Here is a 16660-nt window from a genome sequence, read left to right on the forward strand (position 1 = left end):
TGACTGCAATAGGTATGTTGCATTATGCAGCAGCAGCAGTCACCCATGTGGTATGATACTCAGCTGTTTTTCATGAACATTAAGAATACACTTAAAATGGTAAAAAAACAAAAAAACAAAATGTGCATTCATATAGTAGAACCTCATGTGAGTCACAATCATTGCAGCACTGGGTTTGTTTGATGATGAGGAGTTATGTGGATAGAAATACTGACAACCTTAAGTCTGGGTAGTCTATAAAAGATGTGGAAATCACCCATCCCTGATCCACACTTGGCCTGGTTTGGGATATCTTGATGAGTTCATCGGTATGTAGCTTCATGCAGGTAAGGAAACGATGGATAACTGTGTTAAGTGAAGCCTAGTAAATTCCAGTGGCATTGGTAGTAGGTGTTCCTGTCTGTTGTGTCTACTGCTTTCACAATTTTGATTTGCACTATTTTTGGAAGGTTGCAGATACCATGGTACCAGTGTTGCACCACATGCTGCTCAGCTCCTGCATGCATGCGACACTGTTTCAGGCGCTGTCTGTAGACAACTGTCTCAGTACTGCTCAGCTACAATCTCCTAGAGATTGTGAAGCTCCTCCTTCAGGGTTTGCAGTAGGTGTCACCACCCACAAACTAAAAATGTTTTTTGAACTCACCAGCCATGATTAAAGTACCTCTAACACTGCACACTTCATTGTTTGCATTCTTTGTTTAGTATTTAATTTACCATGATTTGAAGCCACACTAACATTTATAGAGATGTGGCTATTCTTACGTGTCCATTATACCACTTGTGGTGTAGCCTGAAACACCATTACATATAAGCATGTGGAGCATTTTTGTATAATTGCCTTGATTTTTATTAAATTGCAATAATATTAGTGCATAGCTTTTGGTACAAACAATAGTGTTCTCTTCATCAGATTATATATTTTAAAATGTATTCATCATAAGAATTGTCCTGTTGTGTTACTATACTACAAATAAAATATAATATCTGTGTCCAGTATCAGTATAAGTAATTGTATTATACCAAGCAGAGCAACCTTTGGAAAGCTAAAGGTATTTGTCTCTACAATATAAAAATATGGACTAATGAGCATTAAAAATGTCAAATGAGTGGATGAAGGAACAGGCAGCATGACATGTTCAAAATATATTTATTTAATCATTTCAAAATAAAAAAAATAATAAATAACCAGGATTAAGTGCTTTTGTCTCTCAAGACAGAGGTGAAAGTGCTTAATCCTGGTTATTTATTTTTTTATTTTATGCTTGGCATGCAAAATGCTTTGTCAGATAGTAGTGGGAGAATCTCTTAAGTACAACAGGTGGCCACTTCTTAAGGCTTTTAGTCATAAGCCCTGAACCTATGGACTGTCTCATGACTTATGTGTGGAAGTAGTAACACTGACCAAATTGTACTCACCAGCCATGATTAAATTGATGAAATTGATGTTTCACTTTTTCAGTTGCACAGGACGAATTGCCATTTTCTCAACAGTTTACATGCTATGAAAGTTAAGGCTGGCACACTTTTAAATTTCATCCACTCAACTAACATACAGCCCTCAGTGTTGGTTCATAAGTATATACTAGACTAATGACCACTAGGGCCCTTTTAAGACTAGCCCAGCAACCCAAAAACTGTCTGACAAAGCTCATTCCTCATCTAGTTTCAGCACCATGCATGAACCCTTAGTTATAGCAACCACCTCCTTGAAGTTAATTGGCATAGTCAGTCTTGTGTTACTAAACTAGAAAACCATTCCCTGTCTACCTGGTTTTGAGCAGCCGAGTCTTTATATTTATTTATTTTTCAGACTTTTTTTAACATGAAAGTCTGACTGGGAAAAGCGCCTTTTCAGTGGAGGCCCAGTGAGAAAATCTCTACATTACATTAATTTGAATGAGCTAATAGTAAAAATATATTATAATACTCAGGATTATATAACTTAAAAGGTGATCACAATGTTACATACACTATATAATATTTACAGCATGTTAAATTAGACATATCTATAGAACACAGTATATATAGCACATACAACTCACATCAGTTATAACATTTTAACAATATGTTACTGTGTATGTACATAATCCCTCTATAACATCAGCACATAGGCAGCAGATAAAACATATGCATATTTTATCCAGTTAGTTTGATTCACCTGAGACCTCTAACCAGGATATTGCTATAGAAAACATTTTTGAATGTTATGATATTTGTTTGACTTGACTGTATTATGTAGGGACTTAGTAGTGGGGTTATTACAAGGGCAGTACTGTTATACTGATAGGCATGATTTCATTGTAAAGTACAGGAAAGATAAGATTTAGCATCAGAAGGAGTCTTGATGATGGGGTTATTACAAGTGCAGGCCCATTTGCCGAGTGATATTTCTTCAAAGAGAAATGAAATTGTAGATGAGGTGAGCTATGGCTGATATCTGCTGGGATTGAGTTTCACAGTTCAGTAGCATATAGAGGAGGAACAGTAGCAAGTCCCTTTTATTCGCAATTTGTAATTAGCTGTAGATGTTGCCTAAAAGATAGTTTCTGACATCTAGATATTTTAGCAAGTGTCTAGAATGGCAAATAAAAAAAAAACTCTATAATGCTTGATAGGCAGGTTGTCACATCAGTAAATATTACTTTCAATCCAAGCTTACCTGAAAATGATCTGCTCATCTTCTTTGATGTCAGGAATTTCACATGTCCTTTCTAATATTCCCTATCCAGTGCCAGTGCATTTTTTTTCATTTTGACTATTTTCCAGTAAATGGTTCCTGTACTACCTAGATCTCACAAATTCAGCCTGCTTATGATATCTCTAGCTGCATGTATCAACTTTCATCTTATTCTAGCCATTGGCCAGTTATTTTACATTAAGAAGGTTTGTGGTCTGCACTCTTGTGGGAGAAGAGGCTGGACTCTGCCCTTCTGAGCTGGGAATTTCTGGTTAAAGGTTTATAGTGCCTGAATATTTGAACTGTATCTTACTGAAATTGGTACACCTTGTTTGCTGTAGCATAGACTAGATCCAGGCCTGGTGAATCTAGATTTGTTTATATGCTTGTTGTTTGTTTGCTTGTTATTTCCCTGGAACGCTAATTCCACCTAATACGCGGCTTCTCAGCGCTTCTGTGGATCACTAGTGATATCTGCATTGCTTACTGTACTTATTTCCTTGTTTCACTTGAAAGAAAGTTACTGTTTGTCGTTTTTGCATTTAAGTTACCTGTAACACATTGCACTTAAGTTACCTGGCACTTGCTCACTAAAGCAATTATATAAGTCAGCACTAAAAGTTAAAAGCACTACACCCTCACTCCCCACTGGCCCTGGTTTTCAATTATTAAGGAATTCCCAATATTATTCTAGCATGTCCAAAGGTCAGTTGTCAATCTCCTCTCCGGTCCAGCTGGTGAATCTGGGAATCTTGAGGCAATGTTACAACTGCCTCATGTACACAGACAACCATCTCCTCCTCCCAACAAATTCCAACACATGTGAGAGATGCAACCATATAGCCAAACTGGAGGCTAAGCTCTCTCAACTCAGTGCTGGCATAACCAGTCAGGAGGAGAAGGAAACCACACTCACTACAATTCCAGTCTCACATAGACCTACCACGACAGCAAACCAAACACATAATCACACAAAAACATACTCGGAGGCTCTAAATAAAAATCTGCCAAAGAAGCAGAGACCTCAAAAGCAGACACCCAAGCAGCCGCTACCCCAAAACAAAACACGTGCAACACATATCTCACAAAGCCAGTGTGCCAAACAGTCACAGCCCTTAAGACTAAACAACACACCTGATACACTTGTAATAGGTGACTCTATCGTCAGGCACACTGACGTCCCACTCACCAGGCTGAACAAGGAGAGGGTCACGGTGAGCAGCCTGTCGGGTGCTAGGATCCACCACATAACACAAGCACTCAGGTCACTCCAAGGCAAGTACAAATATGACTCGGTCATTGTCCATGCTGGTGTGAATGACCTGAGACGTACCTCCCTGGACTACATGAAAAGAGACATAAAGGAGCTCTCTGAGCATGTAGCCCAGGCAGGTATGACCCTGACCTTGAGTAGCATCTTACCCTCACCAAGAATGATGCCACAATATGAAGACAAGATGATCAATTTCAACAATTGGCTTAAGTACTGGTGTCATTCAAAGGGGATCCAATGCCTGTCAGCTTGGGATGATATGCTCGACAAGCCACCATGCTTTGCTAGGGATGGCTTGCACCTGTCACCCCTGGGCTTTCAGATATTGGCAAAGGCTCTTGCTACCCCCATATTGCCTTTTTTAGGCAAGGCTCAAAAGTCAAACCCACCTCCATAGGTATCACAAGGGATAAGAAACTAAGAGTAATGCTACTCAACGCCAGAAGTCTAAACTTCAAGATGCATGCACTCAAAACTCTCCTTAGCATGGAGAACATCGATATATGTGCAGTAACAGAAACCTGGTTCAGGGCTCCCGAGAGCACCCCATCACTACCAGCTTATAGCTCATACCATGCTTTTTGGCCCCAAAACTTGGACAGAACCACAAAAGGAGGGGGAGTATCGATATTCATCAAAGATACCCACACCTCCAGGTTGGTGGCAAAGCACGAAGCATCAGAGACTATCCATGTGCAACTAACAGTGGGTAAAACTGCCTTCCAGTTTATAGCCTGCTACAGACCACCCTCCCAAACCCAGGAACCCCACTCGGCCTTCCTGAGAACACTGGAAAATATGAAGGTCTCTCCAAACACCATTATATTGGGTGACTTCAACTACCCAAACATAGACTGGGAGCATTACTCTAGCTCCAACACCCTAGCCCAAAGTTTCCTAGAATTTATAAACTCAAATGCTATGGAACAACTTGTTACCACTCCCACAAGAGGGGAAAACATACTGGACCTGATCATCACCAACATGGGGACTCTATGCTCCAGACCAGAAGTGTATCCCTCACTGGTAAGATCAGACCATAAACTAATCTCACTGGATATTCACATCCCGACCCCACCCCCTGCCCAGAAAACCACAGTGAAAAACTTCTCTAAAGCAAATTTCACACTCCTCAAAACTGAGGTGGAATCCTTCAAAGCCCCCGGGACTGTGGAAAATACGGCCCAGACCACAGAATCCTTTATAAACGCATTCTATGAACCCCTTCAGGAATGCATGGAACATGCGATCCCAAATAAAACCAAGACCCAATCCTCCAAAGGCAGACGTCCTGTCTGGTGGACCCCAGCCATAAACAAACTATACAATAGAAGGAGGAAGCTACTAAATGATAGAGCAAAATCCCAAAAAGGGAAGGCATCACTGATTAGTATTAGCAAAAATCTACAGGCGCACACAAAATTGTCTAAGGCCAGCTTCGAGAGAAAAATTGCACAGGACACTAAGGATAATCACAAGGCTTTCTTTAGTTATGTTAGGAACCTGGGTGGTAATTCCCAGATATGCTCAGAATTAGTCCAGAATGACAAAAAATACACCGAACCCACAGACATTGCCAACATCCTAGCTGACAGGTTCAGTGCAAACTCCCCACCAAAAGGGCAAATATCTATCCCAGCAGAGTGCTGTCCCCTGACATCTCAGATGCTCAGGTAAGAGCCGCCTCTCAAAGCAAAACACAGCATCAATGGGACCAGATGGTGTCCGGGACTGCATCCTACATGAACTCCAAGAAGAGCTAAACCCAAACATAAAACTACTGTTCAATCTCAGCCTTACTACAGGATATGTGCCCAAAGAGTGGCGTACAGCAACAGTGGTCCCTCTCCATAAAGGTGGTGCCTCAACGGATCCTGGAAACTATCGCCCCATAAGCCTGACTAGCTTGGTCTGCAAAGCTATGGAAAGGATCATCATGGACCTCATAAATAAAGATATTGGGGACCTAAAAACACTGGATCCTACCCAGTTCAGCTTTGTTAAGGGCAGATCCTGCCTCTTAAACCTGGCTGATTTCTTTGAAACAGTCACCAAGGCCATTGACGAGGGGAAGGTGGTCCACACAGCCTACCGGGACCTCGCAAAAGCCTTCGATACAATACCCCACTCGGGCATTATAGATAAGCTCACCAGCTTAAATATAAACCCCTATGTCACTAGATGGATTGCAAACTGGCTCAAGGACAGAACCCGCATGGTTAGAATTGCTGGAGCCATGTCAGACTCCAAACCAGTTACAAGTGGTGTCCCACAAGGCTCAGTCCTGGGACCTCTCTTGTTCGGTATATATTTCTCAGAGGTACAGGCCAATACGGAAGGACTGTGGCTGACCAAGTTCGCAGATGACTGCAAACTGGGCGCCATAATCGACTCTCCAGCCGGCACAAGCATCCTCCAAAAGTGCCTCATATAAATAGACAACTGGTGCCAGAGCCATGGCCTCAAGTTAAATGCCAAAAAGTGTATAGTCACCCCCTTTGGCAAAAACAAAGTGCCCACAAATTACCACATAGGTGGTAATCCATTAAGTACAGAAGAAGTAATTAGGGACCTGGGGACCCAAGTTGATAGCAATCTCTCATTTGACAACCACGTGGCCAAAGTGGTTAGAAAAACATTTTATGTAGCCCACCTAATCATGAAGGGATTCACATCTAGATCAGGGGAGGTCATTGTGCCTCATCAGGCCCATAATTGAGTACAATGTCCCTTTTGGGATGTACCTTACCAGACACCTGCAGCAACTGGAAAGACCCCAAAAGTACCTCACCAAGAGGATCAAAGGGCTCAAATAAATGCCATATGCTGCCCGGTTAAAGAAACTCCAGCTCTACTCAGTGGCATACCACCTGTTCAGAGGCAATCTGTGCCTGACGTATAAAACCATGTCCTTCCCAGAATTAATGGACATGCTGCACCTCAGAAAATCCAAATCCCATCGAGCTATGCACTCGAGAGACTTGAACCTCAGCACTGAAATAAATAGGACATGCTGGAGGGACAGATTCATAACCCAGAGGCTCCCTTCACTCTGGAATAAAATCCCAGTCCAGGTTAGGCAGAGTCCCTCATTGACTCTCTTCAAGAGGAATCTTGATGAGTGGATGGGAGATCGTAGGTTTACCCCTGGTATCACTTCTGTGTCACTGTTAGACAGAGGCACAGTATACTAACCTTGAAAAAGGGCATAGCAAAATAAATTTAAAATGGGTGGCCAAACACATTCTAGCTAGGCTTATAAATGCCCTAGGGCAGATAGCCTAGTATGAACCTATGAACCTATCCATATAGGTAGAGGACCTAGCCTAGTATATAACAATGTAAACAAACAGGCAATCTAGGCACAGAGTCTAAGGATAGGAAAACACAACTCTCCAGGTCCACTAATAAACACAGCTTCTCCCTAGTAAGTCTACGTCATAGGTGTGTAGTAGGCTAATCACCCTGGAGCCTTTACAAGCCTAGCCCATAGAAGTGCCCTGGCATCATGCCACCTGACATTAGTTCCCAGTGTCTCTATCATGTAGAGTCGCTGGAGTGATCCTCGGGGTGAACTTTCTATTTCCCATCCACTCATCAAGATTTCTCTTGAAGATTTGGCATTTGCCATCCTAGAAAAAAATTCTCAGAATGTTCTGTAGTTTTTAAGGTGATTTAGACAGCCTCTGTTATGCTAGATTTCTAAAGAAAAATAATATGTTAAGCAACATCAGTGATATCAAGGTTGCTATCCTCATGAGAAAAAGAATGCAAAGAGTTTTTCCATTGTTGCAATTTGATCAAAATTTCTCTAAGTAAAGGGCTGATGCTGACATGCAGAATACCTGTACTATAAAGCTCCAAATAATTCCAAGATACTGGGATTTCACAATATTCTAAATGTCATAGTCCTACAAATGGCATGTCTCTGGCCTTTATGCGATATTAAGGGGAAGCATTTTGGGCTTTATTCTACTCATTTCTCACTGTTTGAATAGAGATTGCTTTTCCATTATAACCTGTAGAACAGCTATACAAAACAGCTGAAATATCTTATTCTTAAAAATATCGGATATCTTCAGTGCCTACAATACTATAGCACTAACCATGGATGGGTGTGGGTAATGCTGGATTTACCCATGGTTGGCATGGTTTGGTTATGAGGGCAAAGCCAACCTTTGGTAAATCCAACTTTACCTACAGCCAGCCATTGGCTATTGTTCTTAGATAATGTTCTTGTATAAGGGCAGTTTGCTGCTCTTCTGCATTTTTCACTGTTATCCTGGTGCTTTCTTGATGTACTGCACATGCATATTGGACTCTTTCTCATGCCTACACAGTACATCAGTGCTGTTTAAGGGAAGCACTGCAGAAAGAAAGATCTCCGTTGATTTTTTTCTGTTTTTTATTTAAAAAAAAATGAAATCAGGAGACTTTCAATGTATGGGAAAGATGGGATAGAGAAAAAAAATATAAGGCTAATCAGGTATGTTTCTCTAGTTATGTATAATGTATCTGATTATCCTTGTATATTTCTCTGTCCCATCTGCCTCATTCTTTTGAAGTCTCCTGTTTTTAAAATTGTATTATTTTTTTTAATAAAAACGTAGAGTTTCTGTAGCATATAAAACTTTAAAAACAATAATCCACCAATGGAAGGAGACAACCAACTCCAGATAGGAAGCCGGATACTGTGATAATATAAAAAAACACCACAGATGAATGGTTCTAAAATGTATTTAAGTTCATAACTTTACGATAAGCTTTTTGTCCAATAGACTTCTTTAGATGGTGTCTTTTTGTATTGTCACCATTTTCTGCTTCCTGCTTGGACCTGATTGTCTGCTTCCATTGGTGAATTGTTGTTTTTAAAATTAGTGTTTTTGTTTTTCTTTTTCCACCTTTGGTCCTTCATATGTTACTTGTTTTGGTTTCCTTAGGATATATTAATAAAAAAAAATCTGGGTGGCCAGACTTTTTTCCACTGGTGTATGCTCAATTTACAACAAGCACACTGGTTGGGCTTACCAATCAATGTGCTCATGTTTGAATGTTAATGGCCAGTCATTGTATAATAATTAAATAACTTGTTAAAGTCTCCACCACTAATATAAACAGAGCTGGTGAAAGAGGGCAGCTTCAACTGCTGCCTCTCCTCAATTTAATTGAGGTGACCTATGACAATTTCTGTATGCACAAACCTAGGGAGGTATGTACAAACTTGCATCAATTACAAAAATCCAATCCAAAACCATACTTTAGCAATGAAATCCGTGTTAACTCCCATCTCATAGTATTATAAGTTTTCTAGAGCTGTAACAATGGATTCTGTGCAGTTTATGGATTCAAAAGTGTTGTAGTTGTTTCCTATTCAATGAGAATGGTATTGAACTGTGGCATTACTTTCAGTTTTTAACAAATCTGCACTGAATCACATGAATCAGTTGCATTATGATATTTTTTCAGTCTTCTCTTCAAAGTTTTTGCTAAAATCTTATCTTCAGTAGGTATTAGCCGTACTGACCTATAATTAGTCTGGTCTGTGTCGTCACTATTTCCTTAGGGGAATAATAATGCAATAGTTGCTAGTCTACTACACAATGGGACATTGTTACCTTCCTCTTCTAATTGGAAAACAATTGTAGTTTCAATGCCAAAATATTTAAACATTTTTAGAAATTATTTATAAGGCTAATCAGGCTAAGAGCCTTCTCTCCCCTCATCCTAACATCCCCGATATTTCTTGTATTGACATTAGTGTCTCAGAGCCCTGCAGTTGTGTTTTAACACTTACCTTAGATAACTGTATTTGGTTAAGGAAATTATAATGTACTCTTCATCTACAGAAATGTATTATCTTTTTTATATGTTCTTTCTAAATGTAATATGATGAGATCAAAGCTGAGCCTGGCCTATCCATTAACAGATACATTTAATATTGTGCCATTCCTTCTTATAACATGGCTGCTAGTAATTTTTCTGACTTGATTCCTTCCGCTCAGGAAAATAATCCTTTCCCATTTATGCTGGGTTGGATGTAAACTATAGCACTATATTCCCTCCTAGCTTCCTTCATCTGACAAATTATGTCCTTATTCTCACATTAGGTTGCCTCACACTTGTGAGACAATGTAGCTATCATAGCAAGCATTTGCTATTTTAACAGTGTCATTTCTAGTTTTCCATTTTTTTCTGGGTCATAGCTTAAAAGGGTTTATGGGATAGCCTTGTTAGGAAATTTTAAATAAAATACATACACACTTCTAGTAATCTAATAAATTAATACTTTACTGCTTAACAATAGAGAATTGTATTTCTATAGGTGAGAATAAAACAGTACTGATTGGTGGGTTAAGTTGTAATGCATTTGATCTGAGATGGTGGGAGAGAAAACACTGGTATATGTTATGACTTCCTAAGATTTAAGACAGCCTTTTGTTTAAACATGCTTGAAATGTTGGAAATATATACGTACAGTAGGTGATATACAACTATTTCTTGGTTATGGTAATGTGTCTCACAGCACTTTAGATGGGTACCTTTATGCCTGAATCCTCTTTTGAATTATTTTGTATTTATATTTTATTGATCATGTTTATCATATTACTCTTCTAACCTGTTTTAAGGGGGAGAAAGTTAAAGTTGCATTCATACTGACTTGGGAAATTTTTCCTGGAATCCAAGGGAATGGAAGGACAATTGCACAACTGAAAACAACTAGCATGGCCTCTTCTACTCCTTTTTTATAAGAAATATTATGGAATCTGTTATATTCTTTTTAGGCGGTGTTCCAAAGACCAAATTATCACCGTAACAGCTATAAATAACTGCAATCTGAGGGTCATGCTGCTCAAGTCTAGAAGTCTAAATCTAAAGATGCACTCACTTGAAGCACTCCTCAAAATGGAGAACATCAAAACTGTTTGTTGTAATGGAGACCTGGTTTAAAGTGGCAGAAAGCACCCCTGCGCTACCAGGCTATAACTCATTCCACACCTTTTAGCACAAAAACATGGACTGAAGCTCCAAAGGCTGTGGTCTCCATATTCCTAAAGGATATGCACACCTCCAGACAAGTAGCCCAGCATAAGACATCTGAGATACTTCAGGTACAACTAACATTGGGTAAGATGGCAATCCATCATAGCCTGCTATAGGTCCCCAACCATGTCCTAGACTCTCCACACCCCAAAACCAACACCCTGAATCAATCCAAGGTCAACCCAACATTCTCTTTACTAGGAGACTCCACACCCCTCCATCACACACACTACTACTCACACTCAAGCACTGGGCACTGGAATTGAGTAATTATGCCCTTCTCCAATGCCTTCTAACCCCCCTATCTAACCCCCACTAGAGGCCTGCCTCCTAATACTAAGTTGGATGGGTGATCATAAGTCATTGCCAATAGTCTCAATACCCTGCTCCAATCCTCCCTCCCACTATCAATCACATATCCAATCCACAACACGCAACCCACACCCACCATGAAAAACTTCTCACCTTGAAAAAACTTCTCCAAAGCTGATTTTGGACTACTTCTCAGAGAAAACTGAGGTGGCTAATCATCCTGCATCCAAAAAATAGGAATGCATGACATGCACTGTACAACAATGCACAAATGACATGTGTACACATGCATACAACACAAAGCTATACTCAACAGAACCAAGATGCCAAGATCCTTAATAATAATAAACTAAAGGTGGTCCCTCCCCAAGATTAATAAACTAAACAGAAAAGGAAGAAAAAAAAAAAAAGAAAAAGTCCCAAGAAAGGAAAAGAAAAAAGTCCCTTATTAGCCCAAAAAAAAAGTTGAGATCCCTCATCAAATCCCTCTAATACCAGCTAGACAGGCAGACAGCACAGACACTAAAACAATCAAAACAAAGCTTATATACCCATATAAATACTAAACAGACCACAATATACTTGCTCAGTAAGTAAGTACACAGTACTGCACAGACTACTCCAAGAGATATTATTACCACTGGCTGACCAAATCAGTGCCAACTTTATCCCATCCCCCCACCCACCAATCATAAGGACTGATGAATGCCAGGCACCCAGCATTACTTCAGTACAGGTTAAAACTGCACCAAGGCTGCCAAGCTATCAGTGCCGACCTAACTGGATTCCATCACAGGCTGTTGTGCTAGAACTACTTCACCTCAACTGTAACCTCACCAACCACCTTGTCCCTCTCTTGTCCTGTCCATTGTGCGATGTTATCCCTATCCCTCCTTACTGGGGGGGACTAAGACATCATCATGGACCTGATAAACAAAGATATAGGAAATCTCCAAACTCTAGACCCCACCAAATTTGGCTTTGTGAATGGGAGCTCATGCCTGCTCAACCTGGTTGACTTCTTTTAGTCAATCACCAGGGCTGTGGATGAAAGTAAGGCAATGCATGCAGCTTACCTCGATCTGGCCAAGGCCTATGATACCATTCCTCACTCAGGAATTATTAATAAACTCACCAAACTAGGCATGAACCCCTATATCACTAGGTGGGTTGCAAATTGGCTCACAGATAGAGCACATAGTGTGAAAGTAGTAGACCCCACGTCAGACTGCCAACCAGTCATGAGTGGAGTCCCACAGGGATTGATCCTGTTTCCTATCCTGTTTGGCATCTACTTCTCAAAAGTCCAGTCCAATACAAAGGGACTCTGGCTGACCAAGTTCACAGATGACTGCAAGCTGAGAACCATTATTAACTCTCCAAATGATGCCGACATCCTACAGAAAGGCCACACTGAGACCAATGACTGGTGTCAAAACCATGGCCTTAAGCTTAATGCCAAAAATTGTGTCATCATCCCTTTGGTAAAAACTCAGTTCCCACTAATTCCAACATGAATGGGAGCCCACTGAACACAGAAGGCGTTATAAGAGATCTGGGGATGCAGGTTGACAGCAACCTCTCCTTCGACCCCCACATTGCCACTGTGGTCAGAATGTCCTTCTACGTGGCACATCTCAATACCAAGGCTTTTACATCCAGGAAGAAAGAGGTCATCGTCCCTCCTTTCTCTTCCCTCATTAGACCAGTCATCGAGTATAATGCCCCATTTGGCATGTACCTCACTAGACACCTGCAACAGTTGAAGAGGCCACAGAAGTACCTCATGAAGAGGATCACAGGCATTAAACACATGCCCTACATGGAAACACTCAAAAGACTCCAGCAATTCTCTGTCTCATATCGCCTACTTAGAGGTGATCTCTGCTTAACTTACAAAGCCATGTGTGACCCAGCTCTGTTAGAAATGCTTCATCTAAAGAAATCCTAATCCCTCCACACCACACATTCCAGAGACCTCAATCTCATTACCACAATCAACAGAACATGCTGGAGGGACAGGTTCCTCACCCAGAGACTGCCCATGCTCTGGAAAAGACTTTCATTACATGTCAAGCAGAGCACCTTGCTGACCCTCTTCAAGAGAAATCTTGATGAGTGGATGGGTAATAGAAAGTTCACCCTGGGAATCACTCCAGTGGCTCTACTTGATAGAGGCACTGGGAACTAACGCCGGGTGGCACAATGCTAAGGCACTTCTATGGGTTAGGCCTGTAAAGGCTCCAAGGCCATTAGCCTAGTACACAGCTATGAACCTATTCATCTGATCGACTCTCAACTCATTCTGATGGAACATCGTTTTACTGTTTTGTCTGAAGAATAGCATGCCAGGAATGCAGAACCCCTTTAATGCTGCATTGTGCTGTCAGCTCTAGAAAATGAATTTCAAAACAGAAGCCAGGGTCCTCTGAATTTTCACTACCAAAAAAATAATGTATCTTGAGCCAGTCATAGTTGTCATCTAGCCATTTAAATCTCAGAATGGCTACATGAATTGATCTTGTAGTCAAGACAAATGCAATGTGATGAAATAAGGCATGCAATGCTAAGCTGAGAAAAGCAAAAGTAGAGAAAGGATACATTTGAGGACTCTTTTGAAAGTTTTATCTAAACTTATTAAACAGAGAATGCAATTCAGCTGTCTGCTTCCTGTTTACCATTGCTTGTATTTTAAGACAGTTTTATTTTACTAAATGTATTTACTGTCTCTCCTGTTTTGTATTTCAGAATAGCAGGACTGGATATGGTGAGGATATGGTGTGTAAAACTGTAAAGTGGAATTGACTATAGATTTGGCTAATTTATAGATCCTTAGTAATGCTGTCTAACTGCTACCAATGGACATAAAGAAAAGCATCATCCACAATGTAGCTAACTTTGTCCCAGATTTATTTTCTGCCTATACTATTACCAGATCGTGTTTTGCACTAGTAAATCCTTAAGAATATTTCTACATGTTTTAAAATTTCCAGTGTTTCCCCTTCCACAGATTACATAGATTTAATTTTTTTCAATTTAAATGTCAGGCTGTCTCAGAAAGAAATTTGTCTGAGATTACATGATATAGGCAAGACAAACGTTCTGTAGTTTTCATTGCTAGTTACTACCCACAGTACGTCATCCCAAGCCTCTGTCTTGCTGAGGCCAGTTAAGTGGTACAAACAGCAAAAGTGAAAGTCTTACCCAAAATGTTAGTTGTTGGAGAAATCTTTTTAAGAGAGGAGTACTGCTACAATACTACACAAATTAGAAAAGAATCTTAAGTATGCATTGTTATCAGAGGTACAGACAGCTGTTGTTTGAATTCCAAGCTCTTTCAAGTGACACTTTCACTCACCAACGAATGAGAATAGCTAGCAGTTTTCACACCTTGCGTGTGAGGGAGTATCTAGAATTGTTTAAGATGAATAGCTTTGATAAACCCTACCTTTTTACCTCTTGTGTTCCGAAGAAAATGTCAATCATTAATGATGACTTTTTAATACTGTATTGTGTTTTTCATCCTTCAAAAAGTGACTGAATCTGATATAAATGTGGATGCGAAGTATCATATCACTATGCAAGTGAGTAAGATAAAAAGGAAAAATAATCCTGTCCTAAAACCTTCATTTCTTCTTGTTGTCTCTTCAGTAAAAAAGACACGAGAGATGTAAAAGTCGGTGGCTGAAGAAAAAAATGTAGAATCAAATAATTGTGTGTGCCAATAGAAAAATATAAAATAGATTCTTCTTTTTCCTGTTTAACGTTAATACCGAGTAATAAACAATAAAAATGATTTTATGATAAAATGAAATTTTCTCAAAAATGATGACATTATATAAATCTGTAGTCCTTATCATTGCTAAAGTCATACCGACTTGGTTCCACTATGTTTTAAAAATTCATTTTAACTGCACCAAGTTGTTATCGAAGACCAAGTACACAGCACTGATCCAAAAGGATATGCACTTGCTTTCCTTCTTATTTATGAAACTGCATGAGATCAATTATATACAAAAAAGCAACCCAAAAAAAACACGGTCGACATGTTAACTAACCAATGATATCATCTTAATTTAAAATATTCTCATAATGTGTATGTCACATTTTTTAAATCAAACCACAAAGAATCTTCATCAAAAATCATGATAATATTCTTAAATAACATAACTAGCAATATCTTGCATAGTGACACCTAACTATTAAAACCATCACATATATTGCATATCTTAACATTAAAATAATTTCACTATTTATATCTGCAATATCATAAAGTGCTTAAATAATTAAAAAAAAATATTAGTTCACAATTTCTACAATTTAGCTGCAGTCATATTTAAAACACTACTAATAGAAATATTGTTCTTAATGCCTGGGGGCTGAGTCATTCAAATATAACTGTCAGCAAAGCTCTTTATATTAACATGTTGTAGATATAAATAGCTCATCGGTTCATAGGATGATAGTAGGCCATTGGCCCAGAGGCCCTTATAAGCCTACGCACCCATGTTCCCACAAAGTCAGCACCTGTTTTCCCTGTCCAGCAGGGACACAGGTGTGATCCCAGGGGTATATTTTCTGTTTCCCATCCAACTAACCGGGTTCCTTTTAAAGAGGGCTAGTGAGGTACTCTGCTTGACATGGAGAGAGAGTCTATTCCACAGATGTGGGAGTCAATGGGACACAAATCTATCCTGCCAACAAGTTCTATTAATGTCACAGACCAGGTTGAGGCCTTACATGTGGGTTGGGCGAGTGGAGTTTGACTTACAGATATGCAGCAACTCCATCAAGAATGACTCTGAGATTGCCTTGTATGACAGACACAGGTCACCTCTGAGCAGTCTGTATGAGATTAAGTAGAGTGACAGGGCTTTTAGCCTTCTGTATAGGATAGGTGTTTGATACCTTGGATTTTCCTGGCCAGGAACCTCTGTGGTCTCCAACTGCTACATGTGCTTGGCAAGGTATATGCCAAAGGGGGCACTGTACTCAATAGTGGGTCTGATAAGGGGGGAGTACAGAGATGTTATTAACTCCTAGTTCCTTGATGAAATACCCATACTTATGAGGTGTGCCATGTAGCAAGCCTTTATTCCTATGGAGGCAACATGGTGGTCAAAAGTCAGGTTGCTATCAACCTGGGTGCCCAAGTCCCTCACAATTGATTGCATGTTTAGTACATTGCAAACCAAAATAAAATAAGACAAACTAATGAAAAAACAAAAAAGACAATGGACAAAGGACACTCCAAACAATATCAAATATAGAGATACTGTAGTTTAAAGTTCTCTCTTCCCACAACTTCAGTAACACAGCTCTAGCATGGTTCCAAAGCTACTTAACAAATCATC

General features: G+C 39.8%; 1 long non-coding RNA gene across 1 annotated transcript in view; it reads right to left on the reverse strand.

The window, feature by feature from the left end:
- The window catches only part of LOC122791258, a 720725-nt gene that overhangs the window by 108041 nt on the left and 596024 nt on the right, over positions 1-16660 (reverse strand). The window lies entirely within an intron of this gene.

The sequence above is a fragment of the Protopterus annectens genome, chromosome 17.part0 (assembly GCF_019279795.1).
Source record: "Protopterus annectens isolate FY-2018-M chromosome 17.part0, PAN1.0, whole genome shotgun sequence".
Taxonomy (NCBI): domain Eukaryota; kingdom Metazoa; phylum Chordata; order Ceratodontiformes; family Protopteridae; genus Protopterus; species Protopterus annectens.